Below are 22,357 nucleotides of genomic sequence, written 5' to 3' on the forward strand. Positions count from 1 at the left end.
GAGTTCTGAACCTGTCTCACTAACCTAGCAATTCCTAACTACAGTTCTGCTTAGGTCTAATAATTGTGGTTAGGTTAGTATACTAACGTATCAGTTGTATGGTACTTGTTTGTAGATAAATTATTGTATCTCATTTACAAATTCAATTTTATATTGGACGTACATTGTAATATACAGTTGTTAAATCGATGTGAATCATGTTTTGCACACATTGAACCGAGTTCCACTTTGGCAGTTATACTTTTCATGACGATACTTATGAGCAATATTACATGGCTATTTTGGAAAAGATTCCCTAATTGTGGGGAAATGTTTGTCAATTCATGTACTTTATATGTGATATTTTACTGCAAGACAGGAGGGCCAGGTTTAGAGCTTTTAGCATTTAGTTTTGGCGTTTGGTGCAAGCTGGGTGTATCCCGCACAAGACCCTCGCCTGAACTCGAATCAGAGTTGAGGTTCTTTGCTTACTTACACACCAGTGATTCTCAAACCGTATACTTAAGTGCGTCGTACATAGTTGTTTTCTCTATTGAGATACTCCTAAAGAATAGAATAAAGTTTCTCTATTTACATGTACCATTTCTTTTTAAAATTCTAATAAATACTCCCAATTCTGAACCTATATTGTAGTTTTTCCAAACACACATTTTTCTCTACATTAAAGTTTTCACAAATCTGACTTCAGCACTGAATTCCTAGTGAAATTCTAGCCCAAAACCATACTCCACATGCCCTATTTAAAGAAATAAAGTTGGATCCAAGATGGCGGATGTTGTCATGACATGCACCAAAAAGTTTCCCCCTAGGCCTAACATATTACTACCATGACCAATTGCTGCAACCTACACTCCCTTTCATTTTATAAGGGGTGGTCAGGGACTTTTGACACCCTGTATATAGTACAACACAAAAAATATATATGAAACGAATTTTAATGATATCATTTAACCAAAGGGCTACAATAGCTTTTTATTTATTTATTTATTTATTAACCAATCACCTATAACAGAGCGAATGCTCCAATTACAATAGGCTATATACAGTATAGTTTACATAAATATATAATACATGATGCAAACACATAGTAATTATTACACAAAACATTATATAAATATGAATACAAAAAGTTATACAAATACAAAAGTTACACAAATACAAAAAATTACATACATATACATATTACAAATTTTGAACAGAGGAGAAAACTAAAGGACAGAAGAAACAAAACATCAACAAGTAACAAACTATAAAAGCTTGAGAAGAATAAAGAAATTATACGAATACCACTATTTAAATAGGAAACAGGAATAATCAATACAAAGCAAAAGTTCAAATTTGAATTCGTTTATATGTATACAAAATTTGGAAGGGTATAAATTGTATTTGAGACTATAAATAAATCACTCTAGAATTAGATTTGTTTTATTTGTATATCTAATATGTTGTTTAAACTATATAGATAGTTTTTAATATTAAAAGCAAAATCCAAATCAATTCCATTCGGGACAATATTATTATGTTTACTTAATAATCTAATGATTGGAGAATTTTGATGGAATTTTGTGTTTGATTTATTGCAGTAAAATGGTTGTCGTACTCTTAATACCTTATAATTGACGTTAAAGTTTATCAACTGTATAAGATTTTCACACTCAAGTATACCATTGACAAGTTTGTATAGGAATATATGGTCAGCCGTTTCGCGTCTTCGTTGAAGTGTATCACATGAGAATTCATTTAGTAATTTAACATAGGAGATGCGATCTGCATATGAAGATCTCTTGTATTTTTTGTAGTAAATATGTCGTAAAAATTTGTTCTGAATTTTTTCAATTTTATTGATATGGCATGAGATGTATGGGTTCCATACCGTACTCCCGTATTCTAATTTTGCTCGTACAAGATTATTAAATAAATATACTAAAGAGTTGATATTAAATAAATCTTTGGAGTTTCTTAAAACAAAGCCAAGCATTTTATAAGAGTCGTTAACTACTTTTTCAATATGAGTATCAAAGGTGAGTTTATTGTTTAACCATATTCCTAAATCCTTGGTAATGCTTTTTCTACTTAAAGAATTACTGTTAATTATATATTTGTGAGTGTATCTCATATGTCGTCGAGCAAAAGAAAGTACAAAGCATTTATTGACATTAAAAGAAAGCTTATTTGTTTGTGACCAAACGCAACATTTATTTAAATCGGATTGGAGAGCTAGACAGTCAGTCTCATGATTTACTCTCTTGTATATTTTTACATCATCGGCAAACAATAAGCACTTGGAGTATTTAATTGTTCGTGGTAAGTCATTAATATATAATAGAAAAAATAAAGGGCCCAAATTTGAACCCTGTGGTACGCCAGAGTGCACAATAAACGGAAAAGAGGTTACCTGATTATATGTTACAAATTGGGTTCGATTACTTAAATAGGAAGCTACTAGTTTTAATAAACTTATGGAAAAGCCAAAGTTTGATAATTTCTGAAGCAAAATTGAATGGTCTAATTTGTCAAAAGCTTTGGCAAAATCAATATATATTACATCTACTGGGGATCCCTCATTAAATGAGTCAAAAACAAATTGGGTTAATGTGATCAAGTTAGTAGTAGTACTTCTGTTCGGGTAAAACCCATGTTGCTCTGTAGTTATAAATGGTTTGACATGGTTAAATATTTTTTTATAAATAATTTGTTCAAATATCTTAGACGGAGCGGATATAAGAGATATAGGTCGATAGTTTTTACATCACAAGCATTACCAGATTTAAAAATAGGGATTACTTTACTAATTTTCCAAATATCGGGAAATATTTGGGTTTTTAATATCTGATTAAATATATGACAAAGTGGTATGCGTAATACGTCAGCGCAAGCTTTAAATATATAAGTAGGAATTTGATCCGCACCACTAGATTTACTCGATTTTAATTTTTTTACAGATTCGTTATAATCATCATTAGTTACTGAGTGAATGTTAAGACAATGAGTTACTTCAGTATAGGAAGGTTCAGGAATTGAATATGATGAGGGAGAAGAGGAATACACACTGTTAAAATACTTAGCATAGGAATCGGCAATTTCCTTGCTGGACTCAAGATTTTGGGCTTCATAAGTCATTTGTTTCTGTTTACTTAAATTTCTCTTTTTGTTTTTAATGAAATTCCAAAACATCTTTGAGTTATCAGTGATATTTTCTTCAACATTTCTCAAATAAGACTTGTATGCTTTACTTATCATACTCTTTAAATTCCTACGTGTCTCTATAAACATAATGTTGTTATAATAGGATAAGTTCTTCCTTTTCCTATAATATTCTTTGTTCTTTAAAGTTCTTATTATTTCAGATGTGAACCAGCTTGGATATGATCTTTTATATCTTTTCCTTTTAGGGACATACCTACTTATAACTGCGTCTAATAATGAGTAGAATTGTGATAATGCAATATTTGGATTATGATATTTAATTATTTGATCCCAATTTACTTTCTCCAGGTCCTTATATAGGCCAAGAAAATTCGCTTTTGAATAATTATAAGTGGGTACGCCACTGATCTTTTCTCTGAATTTTATAAAAGAATTTACAATTTCGACAATCAATGCAGGGTGATGGTAATCTTCAGGTACAATCGTATCAGTAGATCTAATGACATTAATATTAGTTAAATTAGTTAATACTAAATCTAAGGTTCTTCCATTGCCATTCCTAATACTATTGGAAGAATGGAGATTAAACATAGAAATAAAATTTGCTAATGCTAAACAAATACGATCACCTTCCAGTAGATCATAATCTGGACCAGTTACAAGAGGTAGATTAAAATCACCAATAAGTATAATATTATAAGTGTTGAAATTAATGACATCTTCAAATTTTACAAAAAAATCATCATAAGTTTCAATTTTTGAATTTGGTGGAAAATATACTGAGACAATAATGTAAACATTTCCGTCTATTACAACCTTAATACAAACCACTTGTACGTTGTCAATGTTAAATTCAATTTGTTGAGCATGGAAGCAATTTAAGATAGCTATTAATGAACCACCCCCATTTCTATAATTTCTGTCTTGACGAAAAACAAGGTATCTATCATCTATAAATTCGCTGTCAAAAATACTATTATTTAACCAAGTTTCAGTTAACAATATAAAGTCGTAGTTGGCGGTTAATATACTCCTGTATACTTGATCTAATTTAGTTCTAATTCCTCTTACATTTTGATAATATATTGAAAAATAGTTATCGGTTTCGGTCATACCTTTACTTCAAGTTGAGAACATCATTTATTGAGTTTAGTATATGAACCACCGAATCATTTGTTTTCATTCTTAACTTAACACTACCAGATATTGTTATGAAATGTTGATGTAAATGTTGATAGTAAATGGAAATGTCATTTGGGGAAGCCATTTAAAGTCATGCCAATTTAGTAATATCTTCAATTGTCTTTAAAACAAAAACATTTCTGTCACCTTCTCTTTTTCTTAGTTTAATCGTACCTGAACTGTCGACCCACAAGAATGCATAATTCTTCTCTCGTTTTATTTTTCTTGCTTGACCATATATGGTCTTACGAAGTGGTGTTAAGCTTTCGTTAATATATACACTGTCATTACCAGAAAATCCTACATGGATACAATTAAGATTCCTTTTAACCTTACGTTTTTGTACAAATTTCTCTTTGTCTGCCCGCCTTACAAACTTGACAATAATACCTGCTGATTTTTGATAGGGAAGTTTCCTTAACCTATGGCAAGTGTCTATCATTTCCTTTTCCACTTGCATATCTAGAGCCCGTCCTACATTTTTCACAATTTCATAAAGATCTTCATTTGGGTTTTCGGGAATGCCGAAAATTTCCACTGTATTTCTTCTCCCGTATTGTTCAAGTTCATCAAGCTGCAACTGCGTCTCCTGAAGTTGTTTCTTGAGTTGAGTGTTCTCCTCTTGCAGCCGTTCCACCTGTCCAAGACATGTGGCGATGGTCTCGGATTGCTTTTTTATTAAATCAACATTTTCATCCAGTTTTTGATGAGCATAATCCAATGATTTGCTCAATTCCCGCTCTGTCTCTTTATTTTGCTTCCTCAGTTCCTCCACTTCCTTTGATAGCGTTTGCAATAGTTTGTATACATCCATCATAGACGGCTGACTCATTTCACTTGGTTCCGAATCACTTTCAAGAGATATACTACTGCGTCTATCCTTTACACAATTTTTACAGCGCCATACTTGTTTCGTAGAATTTATAAATTCTACATCTGCGTCTTTCAGCTGAACACATTTCGTGTGAAACCAATTAACACAGTTGCTACACTGTATTTTAGATAAAAGTTCTTGCCTCGAAACAGGTTTCGAACACACTGCACACGCATTCATGCCGAACGATTGTGCTCCAATCGTGCTGTATAAACGATGTGACTACACTTGTCGTTGAAACTGCTGTTCTTTGTTTACATTGTATTGAGCGACGAGAAATGATTAAATATATCACTTTACATTACTAGTTTCGATTGATTTATGTATGTATATGATCTACAGTACTTACTGCATTTGTTTTATAACAGGAATATCCAGTATAGACACAAAAACTGAGTAAATTAAACAAATTTGCGGAGCACAAACAAACGTTCGTTACTGCATCTTCTTCTTCTTCTCTTTTATAGGCGACAGTACGGCATTCTATTGTACAGGGGTCCCAAAAGTCCCGCATCATAGGCTCTATTACAATATTTGTTGAATGTGTTGTCAAGACACAACTGTAGGTTCAACCCATCACTCGCAGGATGTGGATCACCAAGTCCCGCTCGTTAGTAGTCAACATGGTTCACGTGCAAGGAAAAATCGCAAACAATTCACATTTATCGTCATACGCCTATGGTGCGGGACTTTTGGGCCACCCTGTTTTCTTGTTCATTGCTTTTGTGAATTATCAGTTAATAAGACTGAAAAACACACAAAAAAGAACACAGAAGAACCGCAGCAATTCTCTGTTCACTCTGTCTCTGTGTTTAAAACTGTAATACAACATACCTCAATTGTCGAGTTTAACGATAAGTCTTTGCAGTCCGCCGCCAATTGATGCGGGAAAAGAAACAAGAACATTATTGAGACTTGCGCTGTTGCTTACTCGATGCTACGAAATCTCAAGTCGGAACTTCAATGGTGATTTTGATATAAGTACTGTACAGTTCCAGACACTTCTGGATTGTAATTATCCCATTAACTTTCAATCAAATCATTGCAGTCCAGAACTTCCGCGACTGTACAAAGAGACCAAAGAAGTTAAACTTGCTAGTGGTAGCAAACGTTTTGGTAAAATTAACTGTACACATTTCTACAAAGTTGTTGCCAAATGATGGGGATAAAATACTGGCGCGCATCATGTATTCATCTCAACATTATGTTCCGGATCACTTGAAATCAGATGTGTTTGACCGTAATAAGCTCACTGGAGTAATGACAAATTACATACATGCAGGGTGTCTCAAAAGTAATAGTGCAAACTGACACAGGTGAAGGTACACGATAATAGCAGCAAAAAAGTCTCGGTAAACATGGGTTTTCGAGATAATCGCGAATGTGTTATTACAAGCCGCCACTGACGTCGTCCTAGTTTGTAAAAATGCTAGTAATGTGTGAGAATGTGTGGTTAGAAGCAGTCACTGATTGCATTTTGTAAACACAGAGTGCTTTACTCCTTGCGCGTTCCGAGATTTGCTCTTTGTTTACAAAACAAGAACATTTCCGAGAGGTGGCGTTGGAACCAAACAGGATGGATACAATCAGTACACAGTCTAGCACTGAGATCTCTAATGACTTTTCTTACTGTATTATTAGCATTTTACCAACTAGGACGACGTTTGCAAACAATGAAGTCAGTGGCGGCTTGTAATCACACATTCGCGATTATCTCGAGAACGTCTCGTTTGCAGACCCATGTTTACTGAGACTTTTTTGCTTCTATTATCGTGTACTTTCACCTGTGTCAGTTTGAGCTATTACTTATGAGGCATCCTGTACAAACGAATACGCATGGTTTATTGTAGTTTATTTTACTTCACTTTTCTGCTACTTTTGCCTAATCGCGAAGATGATTATGAATGATGAAGGGAAGCTCGCAAAGAACACAGATGCCCAAGTTGGGATTCGAACCCGGGCCCTCTGGCATCGTAGCACGCTGCGTTTACGCATTGTTGCGTAAGGTGTACACAAATGAGTATACACCAGAGGGTATATGCCGTATACTACAGTCCTGGTTTCATTCTCAATTTTTCGCTCCGATGGAGGCACAAGTTGGTCCCGGGTTCCAATTTAAACTGTAGGTCCGCTATGAGCAAAGTGAACTTAGAACTCAGTCTTATCTCCCAAACTAGTAGAATTTGTTTTTAAATCAGTTTCATGCACAGAAAGGCTAACCGGGACTGAACCTACAGTTTAAAGTGTGAACCGAACCATAATGTGCCTCCACTTGATATCGAACCCAGGACGCCTTGATTACGAGATGCCCGAAGTTACCACAACGCCATAGGGGAAGGCTAAAAAACTTAGTAGAACCCATAGGCGTAACCTGGCGGGGGCAAGGGGGTAAATGCTGGTAAATAATATCAAATAGTGCCATGTTTGACTTATTTTGTTAATTTTTGTGTCATTTGGTTTTGCTCTTTCATTGTTGACAATTTGTCTAAAATGACTGACTGTGCTGTTCCTGGAATTTTCTCTAATAAATAAGAGAAATGAACGAGAGAAAGAAAATAAACAGAGGGAGGAGTGAAAAGAAACTGAGATATAGGTAAATGTACAGAGGGGAAAGGAAAGATAGAAAATCAGAGGACGAAAGAAAATATAAAGAAACAGGAGAAAATTAAAGAAAGAAAGGGGAGGTGCAGAAAGAGATATTTCGTAGTAGCCATTACCAGCGTAGCGCAACCCAACTGAGGTCGGCCTGTACCTCACTTCCACCTTATGGCACTGTGTAAATAAGCACGTGGAACTTTATCTTTCAGAAGTTTTAACATTTTTATATCGTATCAAATATTCGTTTACCCCGGTTTAAGTTAATATCTGCAAAAACCTTTCTCCGGAACTAGTGTTCGAGACTGTACGGAAATAAATGTTCAGACTTCTAAGAAATAAGATCAAGTTATACATACATGAGCATTACGTAATGTCAGCAGTTGCATAAGCATTTCAAATAGTTTAATCCCTTTCCAAACTTTATTATGACATCACGAGGCTCTTATCATTTCTGAACTCAGTTTTCCCACAAGACTTACCAACACTTACTGCTGTCCCAACTCCAAGAACATCTGTCGGTGATGTCTGTTTTTAGTTTTTAGATTTTCCCTTTGATGGATAATAAAGTGAATACAGGGTGTCTGAAAAGTCACCTCCCATTTAAATTTTGTTGTATTGTGTTACGCTTATGATGCACGGGAATTGAGGCTTAAGTATGAAGGAGGGATTAAGAGTAGGTCTGGTAGTCTGTGAGAATGTGATTCCCAATGTGGAATCCATGTTAGATCGGACGAAACGATACAAAGGACTATACAAAAAAATATATATATCTATTGGTTTTCAATGAACCGAGTATAAAAAGACATAACATTGTTTCATCAAAAGAACCCCGTACGAAATTTTGTATTTGTTCAAGGGCCTGTCACCACATGTGATTGAAAATAGCCAAAGTACCGACGTTGCCACAAGCACTGTTGCCAACGCGGCTCCTTTGGAGTCAAGACAGGCCTTTGCACTCTTACTCAGATCCTAAAGTCATAAAATACTCCAAAGAGCATTCTAGATCCAAGAGGGAAATTTTAGCTCAAAGTATGTGCAGACTATGTACATAAAAACAACCACATCTACTATACATTCTGTATAGGTGACAGTACAATCGTGATTGCGTCAGGTGCAAAATAACCCATAATAATGATTGAAAAAATAAAGATTGTCAGTTTTTTTAAAAAATAGCTTTTTCAGCTCAATTTTTAGCCCAGATTGAGGTGCAATTTAGCTCTTTTTTGCACATACGGTTTGAGATGTAGTACGTATAACACTAGTTACAAAAAAACACCTAGAAGGATAATAGTTTTAAAATTGGAGTTAAGTAACTTTTGCAGACATTTTGTAGCGGTAGGATTTAATATCTGACCCATTTATATACACTCTTTAAGTGAGTCAGGCTAGTGTCCACCACCTCACATTCGAAAGTAGTGCATCTGTTTTCGTAACAATGCTGCTTGGATTCACATCTTCTGTGTTTTTAAAATAGGTGATTGTTCAGGATGTTCAGAATGTCAACATGACATTTTTTAAAGTTAAGTGTTACTATTGTCGCATTCTAAAACGACAAAACATTAGCATAGTAGTAGCTCAGAAAAAGTTTCTGGAGGGAGTGGAGAGTCAATATCGAGGTTTGAGTTGTGACGTTATGCTTACAATCATGTTTATCTGTTTTTGAGTCATTGAATACATCGAATTCTCTGTCTGAAATTTCCGCCAAATCAAGTCTGAAATATAAGAATAAAAGAGAATGTTTTCCAGTTTGTCTAAAGGTACACCACGCAAAGAAAAGTAGATACAGGAGAAGAAAAGCAAAGAAAACAAAGGTATTGAAGAGAGGAAGGCACACGAGAAACAGATATTGAGAAGAGATGAGGAAGAGAAGGAAAATGAGATAGAAAGAGAAAAATTAAATGGAGGAGAGAGTATACAGAAGAGAGGAGGCATTAAGAAACGAGTGAAGGGTTAATCTAGAAAAAAAAATGAAAATGAAAAAGAAACGAAAAAAAATTAAAGAAGGATTGGAAGTGTAGACGACGAAGAAAATAGTGTGATTTAAGCAGAAAGAAGATTACGATTTTCAATTTGTCCAAACGATTGTCAAGTGTTAGGCACCTAAGACTATACTTAATTAGTGTACTATCGAGTCATGTTAAATAATAGAACATAGATTTACATAGAAAAATCAAGACAATGGGGTGACTTTGCTGCTTTTACGTGCAGGACGGAGGAATATTTGTTTATCCCCTGCTTATTCTTTATTTAATAAGTTTTGCTTTGAACACGGTTGTTTGTTGTAGTTCACACTATTCTTTTATTGACATTTTCTTTTTAATTTTTAAAATATTATAATGTACCATCAAACCAATTTGCATTAATATTGTTTACAAAAACATCATATGGTAGATAATATACTTTCTTTAAAGAAAAGGAATGTGTCCCAGGTTGGCTTCCATACGTTTTTCCTTAGAGGTCGCTCACCCTCCCCTCTCCCACGGGAGTGTCGTGGCACCGGTACATCCTTGTAGTTGCATGAAGGTTATATTGTTAATGTCTTACGGTGCAAATTACTAATTATGATATTTGGAATGTTATGGAGTTTTCAGACCGAAGCGACACGTGTTCCTTGGAAGCGAATTCTCGGTAATCAACCTTTCGGACCGAAGCGACACAAGCTGCACGTGCCGCTGAGACTGACACGTTTTCTTAACGTGCATCCTATCCTCGGTGAATACTTGCTCATAGACTGAAGAGGATCGTACCGCTTGTCGCTTCGGTACGAACCCACCGTGTCGCTTCGGCATGGAATCTCCCTTGCATGTCAACCCTCGTAACGAAGTGGTTAAACGTAGTGCGTTCAGAAGTCAGAAATCTTTAGTTTGGATCCTATAATATTCCGAAGTTTTGATTATAACTGTCTTTGTCTGAAGTGTAAATCATACAGATTTATAACTTTCAGGATCGTGTAGTGTACAGTGTCTAGAGTTGCTTGTTTTTGTGTGCAATTTACATGTTTCTCAATCCGTAAAACAAGGAAGTCTGGCATTATGTTGTTCCGTTCTACCTCCTCCTTTACCGGACATTCCTAAGTTTATCACTTTCTAAGAATCGAGCATAAAAATAAATAAGGAAAAGTTTCCTAGAAAACCACTACAATGCATAACTGTTCTGTGTCAGAACAAAAATGACTGGTACACAATGCACGAAGGAAAATTCTATACCTGAGGCTATCCACAACATAATGGACAGAGCCTACCCAGTAGTTATGACCTGTAATAAAGGAGTCCCAGATTCAGTTCCCAAGGGGGAAACGTTTCAGAGTTTCACATCTCATTGTAGAAATTGTCTGTTGCTTTCAAACAAATTTACCAAGCAATGTTTTGAAGCGCAGACTAGATATCATCTACGCGTATATTTGAAATTTACCAACAAACGTTTGGTTGAGCAATAAATGTTAATCTTTAATGATAAATTGGGCCGGCCGGTTTTTGTCAGAACTTTTAGAAAAAAAATGGTCGTTGTGGTTGAATCCATGAGTAACGTTTTTAGGATTTTTCTTTGCGAGATCCTATTTAGACAAAACTCTGGAGCATTTCGTTTTCGGCCAGAATATATATATACACACAAGATTCTGTAAAAGCATACGTTGCTTACTTGTGAAAAGTTCATGCGGAAGTTACTAGCGCCGCCAAGTGGATGGTTTGAAAAGCCAAGAAGTCGTGAGACAATGCTGGATAACTTCTTGGAAAGTGAGTGTATAATTTCCATAATATACGGTGTAATGGTGTTTGGTTTACGTAACAGAATGTCTCTTCAGTTTAGTTAGGCTTAAGTTTCGTCGTATTTTCTCCACATATCTCTAAACTGAAATAATCTCGCCATCTAAAAATTTTTCATCGTCTTTCATTAACGTCTCTGTAAGCACCCGTTTCGGACAACCTACATATATCTTTTCAAGGGGTTATGCCGTCCCTCAGTGTTGCGAATAGAGGTGATGTTAAACCAACAAACACTTACTTGCATCATCAGTTCGTGTCATGGAATGAAACAAGTTATTGACCTATCTTTCACATGGTAGTAATAACTGTCCCGCACTGCAGACAGTTTAGAGACATGAGCAAGGACAAATCTTAACTTAATGCTCAGCTTACTCTGAATTTTCTACCTGAATAAAGAATCGACTTCAAGACGCTGTATGGCTTGTAAACGGTTTTCATGTTCCTAATGATTGTTATTGTGTTATGTCACTTGAAACCGGGTCACTGTTTAGGTGTCATGCACTCGAAACCACGAATGTTTTTGATTACCCTTCTGTATTCATTCGTCCTATTAAGTAACATTCTAACAAGAAGTAGCAAGTACTCAAATGCATATACAATGCGTTTGACCCACTTAACTTACAGTAGCACCGTCTATTTCGCTGCACTTTTTGACTCTCTTTGCACCGAAGCGTCTGACTGGTTACACGGTGCAACACCGAGTCGTCTAGTTCGTTGATTTGGAGTCAAGTAGTGTATTTGGTGTCTGCACTACCTTCCGGACCGGTGTATGGTCACGTGGTGATTACTAACTAATCAAATAACAGTTTAAAGCAGCAGAGAGGCATTTGTTGAATCTTCTGAACTCGAACACCGCTTTCCGACTAGTTGGTTGAACGTCATTTCCTTGCAACACCCTGACACTGGATACACCTGCACTGCACCAAGCGTCAAAAAGTGCAGCCAACTAGACGGGGCTACTGCGTGCAGTCTCTAACTCTTGAGAGGTATCTAAGAACATGCATTAATAATGGTGTGTGGCGAATTTGAACATGAATTTTGAACCACCCTGTACAGTGGACACACTTTTAATTCGAACTTTGATAATTCGAATTACTCGATAATTCTAACAGAAGTTTATTTCCCTTGAAATCGGGTCTAGGACATTTTGGTGCCAGGACTTGTTGGTGCAACATATAACTGGTGCACAGAAAGAACATAATGTTCTTTTGAATTGACTCCTCTTTATTTTGTCCCTTCATACAAGCAATTTTACATGGAAAAGTTACGAGCAACACCTCGTAGGTAGCGAACGATGTCTGTATTATCACATGCAGCAACCAGTGTTTCAAGTCGAACACAAAATTCTTTGTATCTCTTTCTTGGCCGCTCGACGTTTCCACTGATTCCATAGCGAGTTTCGTTCAGAGCTACTTCACGACGCAGGACTTCCAGGAACCGCCAAATCGTGGGATGGTCGGCGGAAACATGCGACTGGAATCCTCGATGCCAGCCCTCCACAGCATTGTTTGTTTTTCAATCTCCATTTAGGACAGCTCCGTAGTGATTAAGTCCGACGGAGAACTTCGGCTGACGCCTTCCACCTCTTCGCGACGTCCTACGTAGTTGTCTTGGAAGTAATCCAGAACTGGTTGAAGATCATCTGATACTTCGCTGCAAAGTTCTTCAAAAGCTTGAGCTACATACATTTTTTTCTGGTACCAATGCCAAAGCTGGTATCATACGGCACTGAAGTGAGAATGCTGCATCCTTTGCATATCTCCTGCAACCCTTCCGACTGCACTCGGCGATATATACTCGTACATTGTGCCAAGTGGAAAAGACAAAACTTCACTTGTATTCCTTCGAAGACATGGCGAAATGCGTTTGATGCTGCCACTTCCATATTCACCATGAGAACTATCCACTACAGAACACATTTTTGAAGTGATGAGGAAGTAACTAACATTCAGTATTTATAGTCACTGAAAAGTGAAAGTGAATGACAAAGGTAAGAGGTGAAAGGATATAAAGAGAAATAGACACCAAAATGTCCTCGCACCAAAATGTCCGGCTCCCGCTCCCCTTGAAATCATCTTCAATGATACAAGCTTTTGTTAATTCGATTTTTTTTCGTGTCCCATTGGAGTCCGAATTAGAGTCTCCACTGCACTTGCCTCACATGTTTAACATCGTCCAGTTGCCAGCGGAAAAAGTTTCGTACTTGACGCATTACTTACCGCTAAACGTGGTGATACATTGGAAATACTTGCTTCTTAAATAGCTGCCCAGAGAACTACCGGAGATGGTGTCATATTCGTTGTTGGGGGGGGGGGGGGACAGAACCAATCTTAAATCACGTAGCAGGCAAGAGATCTGTACAGATCTGTATTTTGATACAACCTTTTCTTTGGCACTTTGAAGCTCAGCTTCAGTTGTGTCGCGTTTGTTGGAAGGTGTCCTGTTTTAGACACAAATCTAAACTCATTTTTCACTTGTGACACACACGCAAAGTGAATATGTCGCACCAGTCAGCCCGTGTCAAACTGGACGAAAAACAACCATTTATTCAGTACAATAAGAATTTAAAGAGTTTGTTTTTATACCCCCATCCACGACCACAACAATCGACATCAGAATTGAAAATGCGTGTGGGCAGTTATAATAAACGGATAAACTACGTGATTGTACATTTCTGCGTATAACATTGTAAATAAGTTTGATCAAAGCAAATAATTGTTGAAAGGACAAACAGTTAATTAATGCTATAATTTTAAGCCTCCTATGCAAAAAGCGAAGTTTACATTATCAGCACTTATTTACATTACTATTTTATTGCAGCTGGTATTGTTACGTTACTCGTGACGTATGCATGACAAGAAGCGCTCGATCGTGAACAACGGGGTGGGGGATGAGTGCAGAGAGTTGTACCTCCTCTCTGGTTGTATGGTAGTTTTTTTTTCTACAACTCAAACTTGCAAGAAAGGGGGAGGGGAAAGAAATGAGCGAGTACATTGCTGGTCATTGCATAGCTACTTGAGCGATCAGCTCGAATAAATAAGTACCAAGTTATAAAATTTACTGCCTGTATGCTTTTTGGAATCTTAATTTCCTACCGGTTTGTGGAATAGATTTTGTGCCTAAGTTTTAGAAACAAAAGAACAAATAATTGTCTCCCACTCCCTCTTGGGTTGAAGGCTAAAATAACTTTGTTCTATTTTTAAAATCCATACCTTGCCGATCGTTCATAATTATAGTCCGTTCCTGCATTAAAGAACGAAAGTGACATTTTCGCGACTGTGGTCATTTCGTTCACTCTTTATCAGTGTTGCGGATGGTGCATTCGGTGCTTTATCCGCCATATTTGTGAAACTTGAGTTTAGGGAAATATGAAACTTGATTTTTATCACATATACAGATTGCGCTTTTCTTGTGCGGATATTTACATATTGGTCGAAACTCCATGGATTTTAGAGGAAATTTTCCTCGGAGGACTGAAACCGGCAAAACGACCATTTTAACTAACCGGTTCATTTCACTAATAATTTGGGAGAGCAATGGAAGGAAGTTACTTGTCGCGACCTTCCATAACCCCAGATGCATGTAGATACCGGCACGCTCGCGTAAACGTGTGTAGACTTGCTGACAGATGGCGTGTTGCCTAGCAAACGTAACAACCAATCCAGCTGCTTCCACCCCAACATGATTCGCAGTGGCCCTCGACGGGGGGTGGGCTTCAAACGAGCAGCTGGCACGCGTGCCCGGCCTTGTGTAAATGTTCTTTCGAAGCTAGGTTGCAAGTTCAGACGGTGCTTCGTTTTGCTTGTCAGTGAACACGTTCTTGTAGTGTGGCTTTTAAATAACAATCGTGTGCGTTATCGTAGTGGCATTTGCGTAAGAACAGCGCTTTTCGAGAAAGAGGTAAGCTACCATTAAAACCATTTGTTTCTAGAAAATTTCCTCTCGTTTCCTGTGACACCAGATTTTTTCAAACTGATAACACAGATAAATTTCCATTTTCATAAATTCACACGCAAGCGGTATTTACAAACAAAGAAACCATAAAATATACTTCCGATTCACCTCTTCAACTGTTGTCAGTATTTCAAGTCGCTGCACTGCTCCATTTGCCTTTGCTTTTCAATGTTTATTTCTTCCAGAAACTTGTACTTCCCAATTTTGATGTAACGTTATTGAAATTGTTAGGCTTAGATTATGATTGACCCTTACTGAATCGAACCCCAAACGTTGAATATCAAAATAACAGCAAAAAGATTGTTATCCAGAATCCTGGGTTACTTTAAGGAGCGACCCGAACCGCTGAAGAATGTCGCTTCTGGAATCAAATACTTGAAAAACAAAACTATCAACCGTTTCCAGTTATCTTATTGGTTCATATTCTTGGCACAGATTAGCAAGAAGCAGTGGAAACAAGGTAAAGAAAACAATAATACGTTCAGGGCTCAACTAAGATTCTATACGCGCACCATGGCATCATCCTGTGTGAAGTTGCATCAGTCCAAGCACTGTGTTTATGAGCGGGACTGATATATATAAATTATCGACAATAATGATCTCATTCTCATTGATAAAAGGATAAACAAGTCCAGAAACCACATGCCAGAATTTACTATTATTAGTTCCTTAATTCGTTCCATTTAACGCCATAGTTTCTAAAATTAAAGTTGTGCATAAAAACAGTTATGGAACTTGACTATCACAATCGTAAGATAAGCAGTGACGTTAAACAATTTCCTAAGAATTACAATAATATTGATTACATTATCGAAAAGATAACAAATAATATCTGTTTGTATTTTACACGGAGATAAAGACAAACTAATTCATATGGGAAAGTTGACCAGTCACTGGAGGATGTGATGTGAACATACAGAAGAGAATTCTTGTATCAGCAGGTCCGTCAACTTTGAGATGCAATAAAAACTAATCTTAAATTCACACTTTTGTACAAGTTTTGCAAACTCCTTGCTTCAAGTACAATTCAAACTTCAAAAGTTGCACTCCAAGTAGACGCCTGAGTGCAATATTAGCGTCTATATTGTTTTCAGTGCTCCCCCCCCCCATCTCTACATATAATTAATTAATTGTAAACTCTTTCCGCGAAAAGTCAATTCCATATCCACTCACATATCCACACATCCTTATCTTCAGATTTCTTTTCAATATATATGCTATGTATGATACTATAGAATATTGTATAAATCATGTAAACATTTAAATAGTCTATTTTTTTTTCAGACATAGTTTTATTGTGTAGGCATTTCTACTATATAGGACATCAAGCCATTACTTGTATTAATAATGAACTAAATGAAATATTGTACAGCTTAAATGTAACCCTATTAAAATAATAGATATAACTTAATAATATTTCCACAAATGGGTTTGAAATGATGTACAGATTTTGAACATACGTTTCGGGCATGTCTACATTGTAAATTGACCTAACGTTAAGAAATTGACTAAGGTGGATGTTATCCCTACAGCTAACAGAATTTTTCACATGAATTCAGGGCTGCTGAAAAACCTGAGATCTTTGTTTCCCAATGTGCACATTGTGTTCTAAATAGTCGCAAACTTCGCGTATTACTGCAAAGGAAAAGTAAGAGATTAAATCAATGAACATTTCGATTTTTTCCATTTTTTTGCTTATCATTGACATGAAGCTCTTTGTATTTAATAACCCACTTGCCTGTAAGTCACCCTGTACATCTCCTTCCGTACATCTCTCCGCTAATTTTCTAACCTCCCCCTTTTGTATCCTTTTGCACATGGTCTAGCAGACTACCACTCCTGGCATAGTCCATTTTTCTCACAAGCCATGGATATACTTTGTGTCGGAAGGTGATTCATTTATTGCCTTTCTATTACTGCTACAGCATGATGCACGAGCAGAAAAAAAAAAAAAAAAAAAAAAAGCAACCAGACTGCATTCAGCTGGTGGAGCTCGTCAGTATTTTGCAAACATTTTCGGCGCATTCTCAATATTTATGGATAATATTTTTTCGGGCTACACAGTTTACCCTGGTACAGCTTCCGCCAAGAAATGATCTGTCGTCTGCGGCCCGTTGTTGCCAAATGTATGCGACTGGCCGTACCGTGTTGTACGAATCTGGACAAATTATTTTCCTCTCGCGATCTGTGTGGCCTTCTATATTCCTTGCTGTGTGGCCTTCCCCTCCTCTTCGCTATGAATGTGGCAACCAAGTTTTCATATTGCCCTCGCAAAGGGAACGGTGAGCTATTATTGAATGAAAGAGAACAAAGCACGCGCTGTCTTCAGCGGTAGTACAGTCAGTAGCGTACGCAGGATTTCATCAAGGGGGGTGTTATTTAGAAAACTTTCTACAAATTCAAATTACCATTGTTTTATTATACTTTAATTAATAATAATGAATTAATTAATAATTATTATAATTAATTAATTAATTTAATTACTACTAATAATTACTACTAATGCAGCTGCTATTTATGAAAGAAATAGAACAAAATTACATTTTTTTTTGTTTCTTTGTTACAAAATAATTGTCTAGTCAACGGTTGTATATGATAAGTGAGACATTTTAACTGTGAAGAAAATTCATAAAAACAAGCAAATATATTAAATTTGTTGAAATAATCGAAATATGAAACTCATTCAAGGAACCGCGCTGGTCTAGTCTGACAACTTCGTGGAAGATCCTGGTTCGATTCCCGGAATTGGTTGGAATTTATCCAGCCTTGTCTCCGCACCCAGCCTCATAGCAACCCTGGGGGATGAAGACTGCCGGAGCATGGTGCTGATCACATCACCTGCAAAATAGTTCGAGATCGAGAATCTTTGGGGCCCATCACACCACTACGTGTGCCTTCATGGAACGGTGCTATATGCACGGGGGAATTTACATTACCTTTACCTATGGAACTCGCCCAGGATGATGATGAAGCGCGAGAATACATGTTGCCAAATTCCACTGAGTCTATGTTTTCGTTGAAAAGTAAGTTTATAGACATTCCAACATATTTATCACTTCTAGGTGATTGTCAAAGCACTTCTTCAACATTATGTAATGATGTGGATGTAGACTCAGCATCACTTGAGAGTTCACAAGGGGATGTGAAATCAGTACCGGGAAGAAGGTTTGCAATAAGGTCGGCACACTGCGACGAAGCAAGGAATTTTCACAATTCTCGCGAGAGTCACTGCGCGACTCTTTGCAAAAAAAAATTGCAAAATTGAACTTTGCGGCCGCTTAGATTGTGTTTGGAATGTTGTGTTTTTCTTCATGCTACATGGGAATAATAATTCAAATTATTATTATTATTATTATTATTATTACTGTCGCAGATCTTTGACTGTGATAAATTAGCCATTTTTAATTTTTCTATAGCATTTTCCATAATATTTCAAAAGCTCAAGGGGGGGGGTTAAACCCGGTAACCCCCCCCTTGCGTACGCCACTGAGTACAGTCAACGGCAAAGATGATGGTAAATTGTCTACCGCTATTTTAATTACTTCTTATTCTACATCTTGTTGTTTTAAGGAATGAAACAATGTTGGTTCGAAGTAGGCATTGTTCTCTGCTTATTGACGTCATTATTTCAATTCATTGTCATCACATTGTGTAATACAGACCGAATGAAAATGTTGGTGGACAATTCGCCTACTGTTTCTTTCGCCGTAGGGTGTACCACGAGGTGAGGTATAGGACCAGCTCAGTCTCAAGTTAAAGAACACCAGTGACTGATCTGGTTTACCTCAGCAATTGTAGGCGCGGCAGAGAAACCGAAAGGAACAAAGAATGATCACTGGTGTACATAAACCAGTCTTTTAAATTCTTTAGAAGGTTATTTTAATAGTTTGCATAATACATAATGAGTGATTTCTCACATATTACATCTAAATGTGTAAAGAAAAATATGAGAAGTTGGTTTTCTGGCAGGAAAAGCGGTAACAGGGAGAATACACCATTGAAACACTCTTCTAGTGTTGCGAGCACAAAACTCATTCATTCTTCCTTCTTCCATGGCTCCGGGTTCGCATTCCTTGCCTAGGGGCCTGTTATGACGCGGCCACGCCTTCATAGCTTGCAAGAGAACACGTGGCCTTTTGACTTCCCAGCGAGAACATGTTGTTCACGCCTCGAGTCCGATAGGAAGAAAATTGCGAAGCAAGCATGTGATTACAACTTCCCAAGGGTGTTATTACGCACGAGTTTTTGATGTTATCGTAATGCGATCCAGTTTTCGCATTCACCTCTTGTTCTCTGGAATTTGTCCTGTGTACGACAATGGGTTGCTTGCTTGCTATTCATATCGCAGAGGCGTAGGTAAAAGGGAGAGGGGATTGATTATATATAAAGTTCGCTGACTGAACATAAACAGCTTAGAAATGTTGGGGTGGGTTAGTGTTGCGTGTTTTTTTTATTTGACCTTCAAGCATTTTTTTAATTTCTTACTAGATACAAAAACCTATTTTCCTATAAGCAGTGCCTCCAGTTGCGACCTATGATTTTGCAATTATTCTCCATCCACAGCAAGAATGAAGTTAATGTTGACAAAACCACGTTACTCGCAATAAATGTAGTTTCTTTCTTCTGTGTTACTGATGTTATTTAGCTCATGAATGTACTGGTCGTAGCTGCACAGCTCACAAAGCAAGGTACACAACTTCATAGCAGCTACGTTGAGTAGTGTAGCTTTATCGTCAAGTGAGGTGCACTGTTATCCCACGCGCAGGTGTTCTGCGCAGCTGCAATTCGAACCACCAGTAGTATTTCTCAGAAGTCACGTGTATTTGTTTACGCTGACTCGTTCTTATAGCGTAGAGAATAGAGAGTTCGTCTTCCATTCGGAGTATGGGTGTTTCTTTATGCTTGCAAGGTAGTTCAGTTCATACAATGTAAAACATTTTATGTAGTTGAGTGAGTCTTGCTATTTTATTGTTCTTCATTCAGGGTAGGCTGTATGGAGGAAGGAAGAAGACACGGGCCGCGTAAAAAGCAGTGTACAAGTGGTTACACACACCCACATTCATCCTTATCAGCGTCTTCAAGGAAGCCGCGTTCCCATGCCAAAAGGCAGTCAGGTTGCAAACTCCTAAGAAATGAGGTTGCCAACTCGAGAATCACAATTTATCTTCTCATCGAAATGAACAATTTTATTTCCAATTTCGAATAGATTTGTCTTTATTATATTAGTCTGTCTCTGGCCTTCAGGCTTCACAGATAGCAGAGCTAGCCTAGAATACACGCTCCACGAGAATGGATTGTATACTTGCATAGAGGCTTTCCCAGAAATTGGAGCAGGCAGGGGCCAAGGGGGCTCAGCCCCCCCTGGAAATACAGTCAGCCCCCTTGACATTAGGTAAAGCTATTTTGTGTAATTTGTTTGCAGTGAAAAGTGAAAATGTAGACAGCAGATATTATTTTGCTCACAACTTTGATGAAGGATAAATTCAGGGAGCATGAACAACAGCTATTACATTTGCTCATCTTATTTATAAGAAGTCTTAAGCAGTGGCAAGTATTTAGGAGATTTCTCTTCTCTAGACTTCAGAAAGTTCGTTGCCCCTGTTGCAACCTCCCATTTATACAGAAATCTGTGACTTTGATGTAATTATGCAAATTCCCTCCGCATCTGCGTCAAAGGTTGACTAGCTCCCAAGTTTTGGGAACGAAGGGGAGTTTTATTGTTTCGGCCGGGGAGTGGAATGTACAGTAGACCCTATGATTGAATATTGTCCATCTTTTTCTGTGTAATATAAATATCTGTATCATCAAACGTATGGGATGTGTAGTAAGGGATAATTTCAGTAGCAGCCAATTAACACTTTAAGTGATATTTTAAATGATATAGAAAAATGTAGTATTTGTGTGATGTTTCTAAACTTTATGTAACTTAATGACCCCTCCTCCCCACACATACATCTAATTTACCTTCATTTAACATTGTTAAACTTTTGAAAAATGGACTTGATTTACAAAGTTCCCCCCCTGATAACCCGTGAGCCCCCCCTGGAGATCAATTCTGGCTACGGGCCTGAGTTGGAGGGTCTCATAAACTTACTGTTCGTCCTGAATTTATAAAAATTGTGTCGAGTGAAGTGGAAAGTGAGGCTCCTAACTTTGAAGCTTTCTTTTTACGTAGCATTTCATCATCTTCAGACTAAATGTGATGATAATGAATAGAGTAAATTGAAAAGAAATGACCAGGCCAGGACTCCCGGATCTTATAGCAAGATCACTCAACACTCTGGATCCCCGAATAAAAAAAAAATATCCCATAACCCAATTACGATCATATCGCCCTTGCAATATATCTCGCCACGGCACCTTTGACAAACCTATCGAATAATGTACATTCTGATTTTCTACTTTTGATATTTTTGTTTTCTATGTAGAAGTGGTAACAATTCGACCTACTTCAGGGATACAGGGTGTCCGGGAAAGAACTAGTAAATTAGAAAACATTACATTTCAGAAATTACTGCCTCGAAATTTACAGTCGGAGGGAGATTGTGTAACTACTTCGTCTAAAGGAAGCCTGCACCCAATCGTATAGGGAAGTTTGGGATTGTTTCCCCTCTTTGTGACTCAACACACGCTCTCTCCAAAATGCCGGTGCCAGTAGCTGAGGATTCCTCGTTCCGTCCGAGAGCGACGTTGCATCCGCTTGACCGCTTCCATTTCAGCCAACCACGAAACTCGCTGCACTGCGACTTCTGTGTATTGATGTCAGACAAAACGACAGAACTGTGATTTTATCACTGTGATTCATAAATCACAATCACAATTACAACTGAGATTCAGT

The 22,357-nt window shown here is 37.3% G+C and overlaps 1 protein-coding gene across 4 annotated transcripts in view; it reads left to right on the top strand.

Annotated features, from left to right (window-relative positions):
• Positions 1-22,357, top strand: part of Ae2 (anion exchange protein Ae2) — a 201,188-nt gene that overhangs the window by 34,472 nt on the left and 144,359 nt on the right. The window contains exon 1 of one of the 4 annotated variants that reach the window (XM_083135768.1): positions 15,340-15,465. The exons of the other annotated variants lie outside the window; for them this stretch is intronic. The gene's annotated coding sequence lies outside the window, so the exon portion shown is untranslated. Of the gene's footprint in view, positions 1-15,339; positions 15,466-22,357 lie in introns of those variants that run through there. 4 annotated transcript variants of the gene reach the window in all.

This window comes from Lepisma saccharinum, chromosome 14, assembly GCF_977018435.1.
Source record: "Lepisma saccharinum chromosome 14, izLepSacc3.1, whole genome shotgun sequence".
Taxonomy (NCBI): Eukaryota; Metazoa; Arthropoda; class Insecta; order Zygentoma; family Lepismatidae; genus Lepisma; species Lepisma saccharinum.